At 34.6% G+C, this 11,955-nt stretch overlaps 1 long non-coding RNA gene across 1 annotated transcript; it reads right to left on the bottom strand.

The window, feature by feature from the left end:
• Window positions 1-2,278: 2,278 nt before the first annotated feature.
• LOC138190005 (uncharacterized) lies at window positions 2,279-11,882 on the bottom strand. Its single transcript, XR_011176180.1, has 6 exons — window positions 11,557-11,882; window positions 10,557-10,721; window positions 10,043-10,460; window positions 8,502-8,671; window positions 6,264-6,504; window positions 2,279-3,994 (listed from the first exon to the last, which is right to left on the bottom strand). It is a non-coding gene; the product is annotated as an uncharacterized LOC138190005 (long non-coding RNA).
• Between the last annotated feature and the right edge of the window lie 73 nt (window positions 11,883-11,955).

The following is an 11,955-nucleotide window of genomic DNA, read 5'->3' as shown; positions in this document are numbered from 1 at the left end:
ACAAGACATTCTGATTCTGTGAACTCTTTCATTAGCTGGGAAATTGTAATAGATTCAAATATATGAAGAAAGATATATATGTATCTATACATATAAGGTGTCCCACACAACTAGACTGAGTTATCCTTCATTAGGCGAAGTTTAATGATCTGGAATGACGTATGATATGGCATATACATTCATTTCAGAAGTCAAAGCGTTTTGAAGTATCCCTAGTTAACTCTGCTGCAATCTATCAATTCTTTGTGTCTCAATTTCGCAATTCAAGTCATTTCAAATAAACAAAACAAAGAAGCTTTTAAGAAAATTTGAAACAACGATTCCTTCTCATTTTCCTCAAACTTAAAAGAAATTCGGAACGATAGAAAGATATGATCCGGTCGAAAGTTACAGAAAGAACGCAATAAGGCTAATAACTGAAAGCTTGCCAATCTGTACTGCATAGTTTCACAAAAATTGAGCATTATTTAACTTATTTCCTTTATTATTATTTCATCGTTATTTTACCTCGTTCATTTAATACTTAGTACTTAGTACTTTAGTACTTGAAGGAGCACTCATCATAACAGATTTTGCTCAACGTAACCAGCTTCTATAGCAATGCGAATAAGGAAAGACAAACACGATACTGGAAATGTGAAACGAAGTGTAGCGCGCGTTCAACCATGTCGAAGGTGTAATTTACACGGCAAAACGGATTATTTGAGGGAGCCAAGAGGTTCGATGATTACGAACACCCATCAGCTTTGCGTTTGGCCAACGCAGAGTTGATGTTGCGGTCGTTTGTCAATCGCAACTGCGCACGATACGCGACGACATATTGAGCACGACCGCAAAGACAAAACCACTGGTTGGCGTCCTGACTAGACGTGTCTGTATCGTTCGCTTCAGCATTAATCAAAAATTCACTTGGAACAGTTAAGTACCAGGTATGTAAATATGAAACCGGAATTTTTGTATAGAGAATACACGTTTATTGTATGAAAATGATTAATAATATTTTATTCGAAGTATTGCTCATCGCTAGCTATACATTTTTCCCACTTTTCTGGCAATTGGTGGATGCCATGCCAAAAAAACTGTCGCTCTTTTGAGGCAAACCAGTCATCGAGCCATTTTCGTACATTTTCGTAAGAAGTGAAGTGCTGGTCAGAAAGTGCGTGTCCCATCGATGCAAATAAATAGTAATCGGACGGAGCCAAGTCTGGTGAGTAAACCGCATGCGAAAGTATTTCCGAACTGAACGCTTCGATCGTTTCCTTGACCGGTTTTGCTGTATGTGATGGTGCATTATCACGAAGCAAAATTGCTTTGTGTTGCCTTTTTTGATATTCTGGTCGTTTTTCACGCAAAGCTTGATTCAAATCGATCATTTGTTGTCGGTAGCGCTCAGTATTAACGGTTTCGCCAGGTTTTAACAGCTCGGTGGTCTTTTTCGGTGGTCTTTCACGTTCTTCGTTCCTCGCGTCAAAATTGCCACTTCTGAATTTTTTAAACCACTCAGAGCACTGTGATTTACCAAGAGCATGCTCACCGCAAGTTTCGACAAGCATTCGATGCGATTCTGCAGCAGTTTTCTTCAAATGGTAACAAAAATCAATGCTGTCCGCAAATCGTAGTTTCCACGCACAAAATTTGACATGTTCAACGCTATTACAAACTATGCTGTTGTATGAAACTTGCATTGTTCTGAGTCGAAAATGTTTGTGAGATGTCAACAAAGACTTTTGGCATCAATGACGCAGTTTAGTGATAACTACATTATCAGCTAGGACCATCTATAGGCAAATTCCGGTTTCATATTTACATACCTGGTTCATCTACAATAGTAACGTTCAAGTTAGTATTTTGGAAAGTAAAACAAGTTCTACTTGCTGATTCAGCTCTGTCTACAATGGCTTACCAGAGTATTCGTGCACTTGCTTGACACTATTTATGAACGTATCACGCGTGTCATACGAAATATTTTGAAATTTTATTAGCATTGTAACAACAGCCAACTCACATGACATGTATTAGTGAAATATTAGACGATCCTGAAAATGTATACAAACGTTATAAGGTCGACATTACAGACGTAGGATATTATATTTGAAGGAGATCAAAAGAACATTTAAACGAGCAGCCATTCGGAATACGAATAAGTCGCAGTATTCAGTGGGACCATCTGTTTAATACTTGTTATATGCTTAAGACTGCTACTCATTTTTCTAAATTTTTCTACACGTCACTACGGTATAGATGTGCATGTTCTATCATCATATATTTTCTGCGCTTTTTTTTTAAAGACAAGCTTGTAGTTACAATTCTTCTTTTTTTTTTTTTTCTTATTCAAGGAAACACTCGAAAAAATGACTATCGCAGCTGACTCGTCTACCAAATGTGTTAAATCGGAAAAATTCAGTACACGAGAGAGAAAAAATGTTTGAGTGAAGTTTGAAGTCGTATTAATTTTTAATACTCGTGTTTTAGATAAAATACTATTTTCTATGTCAGAGCGTTAAAATTTACGCTACGAACGTACTGATATATCGTATAAGTGATAATGAAATTAGAGATCTTAGAAATTGAAGATTAGAAATTAATTTGGAATATTCACTGCGTAGAATGCTTCATAGATTTATTTTAACAAATACGAGTATTATTTGGCAAATAAATTGAAAAATTCCACGTAAACTTATGATTATGTATACATATATTATAAGGTTCCATAAAGTTATGATCCATTCACATTTTGATAGCTGCAATTCTTTAAACTTGACGACGTATTGTATAGTTAAAGAGAATATAATAAAAAAAGTCATAGCCAAAGTCGGTCAAAGTGCTGTGTATAAGAGCAAAGCTGAACTCTTATGAAAAGTAGTAGTAGTAGTATAGTGGATACAAAGTGGTTGTTGGTATTCGCAGCGTTACTTCAGGAGATGGTACGTCGAGCTGTCGTAATATTCGACGGACACGTTGCTTTCGAGAATTGCACGACCAAACTTGACTTGGTTCGATGTGAAATTACACGCTATGCGTTCTATACCTTCTGTTCTCGTAAATTGAAATCGACCTTTATAATTCTTCTACAAAGTAGAAGATCATACGATAGTACCTACTTATATCTTAATATGATCATAAATGTTAAATAAAGAAGATTCTATCAAATATCTCTCGAAAGTCCTTTTTTCAAACACAAAAGTTGACTCAACTCATTGACAGTACAACAAGATAACGATGAGTTGAAAATGAAATATTTAGAAAATCATCGTCTCCTTATCCTCCAAATTTCCTCCATTTTTCACCTTAGATACAAAAAAATATACATATTTTTGATTTTTTATAGTAAACAAATATCAATAATCGAATTGCATATGACGAAAAAATTTGTAGTATTATATTTAACAATATGCCCAAGTCTTTCTCCTGCTACACTCTTAAATAACTAATTCTTAATGTCAATATCTCTGTGTCTTCATATTTCAATTTATAAAATCAATTACGTTTAATTACCGAGAAGAACGCGTTCAGCTGATGATAACCTTTTGAGGAAAAATTCTCGATTAATATGAAATACGATTAAAATTCTAGAAAGGTACACCTTCTCTGTTACCCAGTTCCCATTATAATATCTTCTTTCCATAATCTCTAAGATAAGATCCTATCGTACTCAATTATTCAAGTTATGCATATCAAACACCAACCATCCACTTACTTCATCATCCTACTTGCCTTATTATTTAAAGCACAAAGTTGAAGTATAACTTATTATTGTGGATGTAGCTGGCGACTCAAAGGCGGCGGATTTTCAAATATCCTGAGGATAGCCAGGAGAAACATCTTACCCGGTCAAAAGAGCTGTCACTGTAGTCGAGGATAGCTGTCGCGAAACTTCTTCGGGAGCGGAAGGAAACGAGCGGTCGAGAGATGAATCCAAAGTCAAGCCTGAAGAGAAACAGGCCTCAAGGGGCACTCCTAGAATATTTGACAACATGTGTCCCCGGACGATCGTCTGGAAGAAAAAGCCAACTAAAATATACGTGCTCGTTGGTATGGCGTACACATATGCACATCAGGGCAGGACGGTTCTTGGGATTTGCGAAGACAACCGACGAGACGCGGCATCACGCCGTTATAAATATCAAAGCGGGACAAGCTTTCGCCATTATCAACGTCATTTATCGTCGTCGCGGTACAAGCACAGTATAATAGATACGCCGTATGGATAATCCGTGTTAAGGCTGCTGATGCTACTAAATCTAGGATTTTCGTCCCTCCAGCGAGTTTAACTCGAAACGTTTTACAGGATCCTTTAAACGGTGAACAGAAACGTGTTTAATAATAGGGTGCTTCATATTTAAATGCTGCTGTCCGATGCCTCGGAATAACGTTCTACGTGGATAACTGAATTTTGGAATCGCCGCTACTGTTTGCAGCCATGTAGATAACGATGCTGGACAGTTATCCACTTTAAACTTACTATCAAAGTAACATTTTCGCAAATTATGCGAGATATATACAGATGTTGAAGATTTTCGAAGGAATAGGCGTGGTTGATGCAAACCGTGTGAACTCGAAGTAATGCTAAAACCAGTCAGAATATTATATAATGAAATCCATATGATATGATTACGATGATTATTATTCTGTTCGATTTTTTCATCATTATCTGTAAAAATGCGAATTTGCATGAACACTCCGCATTCTAATAACGATTCGTGTTAAATACGATTTAAATATCGCGAAAAAGTTTATTCACCCTGGCAACGCTAGGTACGGGCTACCAAACCATTTATATCTATATCTTTATAACTCTATGATCATGAAGTGTATATCCATCCTGTATCGTCTCGACTGCGCGCTGCGGTGGAATCTACCGCAATTATGCGAAGCGTTTTCAAAGCCATATACGAATTTCGAACCTCGCGTGGCTAATAAACTTCAATAGCCATACCACGACAAAAATCACAACGCACGTTCCTCTGATTAAACGAAATTTCCATCTTCTCTCATTCTTCAAATGGTGTTTCCCTTCACAACATTAAGATCTGATAGAACGATAGGGAGCACGTTGTCAATGAATAAAAAGTAAGAGGGTTTGTATCAAAAGGAACGTTGGAAATGACCTTAGCCCCTAAAAGGGACAAGTAATTAAAATAATCTGGGACAATGACCTAGCAATAATTTAGAGGCGAGATAAGGAAGATACGTGCTCATCGTGTAAGGTACGAGTTAATTTTAAAATGTACTTGTAACGCTAGAGCATTTTGTGGTGCATTGTGTGTGTAAGTGTAAAATTTGCTGAGAAGAATGAATAGAATCGAGAGATGCAGCTTTAGGATAATTTAGAGTATTCACTTCACAAGACAAAGTTCTTGGAGGGAAATTTAATCTCAAACGAAGTAGTAAGTAGCGAACAAAAGATTACATGCAAAAGCACAAATGAAAAGTACTGTGTATTGATAGAAGCTCAATACATTTACGAAATGCTCTACGATGCAACGAAATTCAAAATATGTAAACCTCAACCAATAACCAGGAATTAAGTAACTAAGTAAATTACGTACTAATAACTTTAAACCAGACTTTGAATGTCGACTTTTCATGAAATGTTTATCACAGCACGCTGTTCAACGCGTTTACCACGCATATGTGACGCTTTAAACGTAATTTAGCTGGAAAATAAATGGACACATAACTAACATGCTTGGTTGAAAGAATAAATCTAAAACGATTATTCTTTACAATAAACGATATATACTATACCAAAGTATAAGAAACAAAATATGATCTGTGGTGGTTACTTTGCTTCAATCCACTATGGTAGCGTGCGTGTTTAGTTACGACAGAACAGAAATTACATTCGACGATTTCCATTTCGATTCATTCCAGTTGTGCTTCAATAATAAATAAAACTTGCACGTAGTGTTTAACGTATATTAACATGAAATGCGTGTGCGTGTGTGAAAAGATTAACTTGTTTACTGCAAACAATATGCAAGTGATGCAAAGATAACGGAATATTTATCAATGTATATTCAGTATAGCAACATGAAACGCTTAAAGAGCTAAAAAACTTGTAACGAGGCCGGATAGCTACACAGGTACAAACATTGGACACGGTCTAAAGCGAAATTAGCTAAGTTCCGGGGTGGATAACGCAACACACTCGTGAGCTAGATATCAGAACTAAGCCGTTTTGTTCTACGTTGCACCACTGCGGTCGTATAAGCTACCATACCACGCGTACACCCAGTATACCAACTTCCAAAGTGACTTACCCAAATTTACATTTAGCTCGTCGAGAAGGCAACGGAAGATCATGGTGTCCTTATCTGTCCTAACATGTAATATTTTCATTTCTTCTCTTTCTCTTCTTCTTCTTCGCCTTAACTTGTACGAGATCAATGGTAGGTGCAATACGTTCCACAATAATGTTATAATTTTCCACAATAATGTTATGATTTTTTTAACACCACTCAGACCTATCGAAATATAAGATTCCGTTATAAGCGAAGATCACTGAAACAAAACACGATAAATACATATGGGACTGCAAGTCACGTTTCAAACTAACAAAAGTTATCAAGTGAAAAAAAAGAAAGACGATAGAAGACGCGATAATTGTTTTTTCAAATTTAAATATAAAGTAGCTGAGATAGAATAGTGCGGCGACGTTCAACTAAATTAAAATTTCAGCTCGCATGCTAAAAATTAATGTTCTCCTTAAAAATGTAATTAAATACATTTCCCAGCTGAATCTCGAGGATTCGTTACGCTCGTAAGAGAAGTTTATAATTCAAGAACGTGCAATGAATTACTCATGAGAAGATGCGGAGGATTTGAATTTGTCATGAATCGGATTTTACCGCGCGTAAAGTGCTTAAAACTGGAATCTCTTTCGTATCATTTGATTCAATTTTATTATAGGTACGTCTCCTTCGACGTTCCGAGTTAGAAAATTCATAACAGCGTGTGCGTTCTCTGCCATCCACTAATTCCACCGTCGTACGCCTTATCTCGATCTATTTGAAGTTTGGCGGCTATTGGAATTGGAAATGAAATTTGGTAGACGTACAAATGGAGACTAACAGGCGCAATACGCCACTGAACCAGCAGAAACGTATTGTGTGCTGGCATGGCAATCGATTTTAGAAACACCGATTTATGTTTACGGTCGTTCGAATACCTATAGACACTGAAGACTCACTGTGAAATGCGTGAAAAGCAACATTACTCTATCGACCACCTTGTTGACACAATTAACTCTTCATTTCTCCTGAATTCTTCGGTCCTCGAATTCTTATCCTTGAATCGTGATCTCGTTTTAACAAACCAAAAAACGTTCAGTTTCAACGACGTCTCTATCAAAAAATTGAAACGAAAAATCGCGGATATCGATAACGATTATTTCATCTTTTCTTCAAACTTAAAGAAATTCTTAAAGATAGAAAGATAAGATTGAGTCGAAGATGATTCAAAGAACTCAGAAGACTTTGTTATAGTTCATATTATTTAGTCCCAGTTGTGGCAATAATTAAAGAAATAATAGTATAGAAACATTCCTCTATCATAATTCTAAAGATATATTAAAGATATGAACCTTGTAATAGAATTAACTCAGTTGCCCAAATACTTCTGTGTCGCAGTGTACATACGATATAAAATAGTTCAATGGTAGAAAAAGCATTTGATTTGAATTTAGCATACGTATTCTGAGATGATAGAGAAGTTTGTAGAAAAGATATTGATTATTCGGAGTAAGTCTAAGAATTGGAGACAATGTAAAGAATAGAAATAAATAAAGTCTCTCGCTAATCTCCTTGATGAAGAAGAAATATTTCAATTCCCTCTCAAGCGTTCAATTCAGAACAAATATTTCACAATTGAAATAGACTAGCTTCGATCCTTTCGACTATTGAAACTCAATAAATATCAGTTGTATATGACTGACATTCCCCAGTCCTACGTCAAGAAGATCTTTAGACATATCGAACGAGGTCATCTCTATTTTTGTATTTTATTTTGGAATGAAATATCGATATTTTTATAATTCAACAGGAAAGTCAGATACTCATATCCACAGATATAATACCTTTTCAAGTTTTCAAGCTTCTCGCTGGATGTATTCTGAACGATTCAATTTATAAATTTATTGAAAATTACCAATTATTGTATTATTCTCGCCCTTCTAAAGGTATTTAATTAAGCGAAGCGATTTTCGCAACGCGATAGAACTAAACGCAATATAGCGAAGATGCATTGTATTTTTTACGACATTTATAAACGCTAAACGATTATTAAATCATTAATGCAGAAGATTAGTAATCCTTAAGGCTGGTAATTTTATTATAGAGCCGTAAGAAAATTTAATCGGAATAAAACATGTAGCGAAAAATCGTGAATCTTCAGCATTTTGTCGTGATTTATCTTTAGGGCAATAAAAAACTTCGCTATATTTCCATCTAGCACGGGTATATGATGCATAGTGTTAATAACGTCCGTACTCTCGTTCATACTTGCGTGTGCAACATCCTACCCATCCGCCACCTCTGTCACAGTTTTTCCTTCTTCCTGTTCTGTTACTGTTTTCCATCTTTCTCTTCTCGTGTATTTTCTTTCGTTTGTTTCTCTCATGTATTCGATTCCTCTTTCTCCCTCTAATCCTTTATAACAGCGGCTCTCGAAGCTAAAAGTTAAAGAAATCAGAACACTTGTTCATAATTTTAAATAAAGATACGTACTATAGATATTTATGTATTTTTAATGTAAATGGATTTTTTTTAATATTGCGTATCACTATATATGATATATCAATATGAGCGCTTCTTAAAATCAAGAGAAGTAGAAAATATAAAAATATTTGAGGACCACTGCTTTGCATACAGCGTACTTCATCTTCGTTCTTTGTTCTTCAGTTCTGTTTCCTTTGCACTTTCTTTACTGTTGTCCTTTTCTCGTCTAGAGAATGTATTGTATTCATCGTATGGTACAGTTACTCGGGTTGAACTTTTAATATGTCTCGTTTCAAAGTTTCATTATCTATAACACGACAATCCTGTAGTACGTTTTTATCGATGTATTGCCTTTCTAGTTACGAACCGATATAATAAAATCAAGAATATATCACATCGTCGCTGATCCATACATTTCAGGAAAATTAATATAGTAATATTATTGCATATTGATTTAACATTATGATCTACCAAAATTGCAATAAAATATTAATCATGAAGAAATCACAAAGTACATGAAAATAATAAGTACTGCTGTACTTATTAATGAAAATTCCACAATATTCACGACATTAATTATAAGTAATTAATTACGTACAAATAATATATTTGCAATATCATTACGTTATAATAAAAAGAAGACTTCGAAATGAAGTTGGATACTGGAGAATAAATACAGAATCAATTGCGCTTGGAGGTCGTATCGTTTCATATTATGTACATGTACTGCATACACATACATATATTACACGAGAAGCCGTACACCTATATGAGAGGCAGATACAATATTCTGTTGATACGAAGCATCAACGATGTCTCCGTTCGACCCGAACACATATTCACTACTACAGAGGTTTATAATCCTAAATAGCTCGTGTTATCAGTTTTCCCTATTGTATGTTACAATATATTACATCTATGTTCCATTAGAATAATGGATTTGTAATATATAATAATAGTTCTCATATCGTATGTTATACGTTAACGTTGCATAAAAATGTGCTAGAAATAAAATACGACGGAAACAAATATATTAATCGGATTCAGATGTAAATCTGTTGTATAGACGAATATTTTATTCTGCTGTGAAAGGTTTGAAGTACTATTTATATCCATATGCAAGCTACAAATAAAATCATTGTATCTATAATTACATACATATTTCCACGCAAAAAATGTTTCATTTTACATGTACACATATATGTAATAAATGTGTAATATCTACAGCATCTCAAAATATATACGGATAACTATAACCGATTGTAGAAGTTAAAACAAATGGTTGCATATATGGGTTATTTTCCACAGTAACTGAAATACATTACCTATGAGAACAAAACCTCGATGGTACTGCAATGGAAGCGTAAGCCTGTATTGTTTTGAATATTCTGTGGATATATTTCAATGAATTTCCATGAATTTCAGACAATTCTCACGTAAGATGATCATTTACTTTGACACATTTCGCGATTATAATACCTGTGATCCTCTATCGTCACTTTATAATATTATAACGTAACGCCAGACACACAGATCTAGAAACTCCAGTGGAGGAACTAGAGCTAGGCTCGGATTATCGATGAGGTACCTTGTCTGTGCTCTCACGTATCGGAAGATGTTACTCAAGTAAGGCGCTTCGATCGATTTCTTAGGTTTTCTCATGCAGCGCTTGTTGTGACTGCAATCTGCAACACGATCCTGTCTGCAACTGGACTTTACTCCATTATGTAAATCTACATTTATCTAAATAACATTTTTCTGTATCACATGAAATACTATATATTTACTTTAAATACATTGAATAAAATTATGATAGATTAATCTATATTCGTTACTTACAGTGATAAGGATGGAATAGATGGCGTGAAATGCAGAAGTCTAATAAATCGATCGCAGCGCTATTACCAGCGGCCAATTTATAAACCACATCACTTGGAATGAAAATCCTTACCATCTCCAGTGGAATTTTTAGATTTGCGTAAGCAACCGTAGTCTGTACATGGTCTATATCACCGGTGAGGTACAGCGTATTTTTTTTAGCTTATTTCCGATATAGTTACGTTTTGCCGATTTGATATAAGAAACTGTTTGCACAGAAATACAGAATAGACGTGACATTCAATGTTTTTCGTGTCCCACGTTTTGAGGATCACCTCGACCTCTATACCAATTCCCGATCGTATGCGACGTTGTCGATTCAGTATAGTACTGATGTGAATTAAAACTAAAGCCTTATATGAAGTTATAAATCAAATACAGAACAGGATATCAAAATAATAAAATATTACACACACATCACGTGCATTACACATGTACATTGTACAATATCAAAACAATAAATTTTTCTTATCAACATAATAAGATTTTCACTTTATGTTCGAAGTCAGATAAGTATTTATGTACAGAATATCTATCTTACAGTTAATTAAAACCTGGCGACGTCGTTCCGGAAGGGCGGTTGAGCAGTGACTATTTCCCGATAGTATGAAATGTGATGTTTCCATTATAATACAATCAAATTGACTAGTAATCTAAAGTGGTCGTTCATTCCAAAATGACAAAATTTATATATTTCAATTTGAAATAATATAGATTAATAATAATATAAATTTTTCGAAATTCTTTTACAAGATTTTTAGTTTTCACAGCGCCTCGGAATATTTTGTAATAATTTATATATTTTCTTAACATAATCATCGTTCAACGATTATTAGACATATATATCTAATACATATATTTTCACACACACAAATCTGTCTTATTTTCTACTGTAAGATTATGTTAAAAATATAATATAAGATTATGTTGCCTTATATAAATTATTAATTTAATTACTCACATTATTGTATTTAATGGCGTCTGTAATATGCCGCAGAATTTTGTTTATTTGAGCCTGCCATGTGATAAATATTTACGTCCTTACTACCTACGATTTCTCGTTCATATTATTTAATAATTTACGTTCGAATAAATAAAATCACTGACCAGAGATTTATTTAATAGAACTGTGTTAAGTTTTATCCTAATAAACAGAACGCGGTCAAGCGGACTAATTATAATCGTCGCGATGCATAAACTGTAGAGGACGTGAGAAACACTGACTTTTTTCGAGATCGGTATTTCAAAACGTGAGACACGAAATTCTATTTAATGTCACTTTTATTCCGTTATCCTTAGTCAACATCTATACCTCACCTCATCATCATTGATATAAGTCTGTATCAACTGTAGGTTAAAT

Source organism: Bombus flavifrons, chromosome 2, assembly GCF_040668555.2.
Source record: "Bombus flavifrons isolate JBK064 chromosome 2, iyBomFlav1_principal, whole genome shotgun sequence".
In the NCBI taxonomy this organism is placed as follows: Eukaryota; Metazoa; Arthropoda; class Insecta; order Hymenoptera; family Apidae; genus Bombus; species Bombus flavifrons.
Note: the sequence above shows the minus strand (reverse complement) of the source record. Positions and strands in the feature narration are given on the sequence as shown.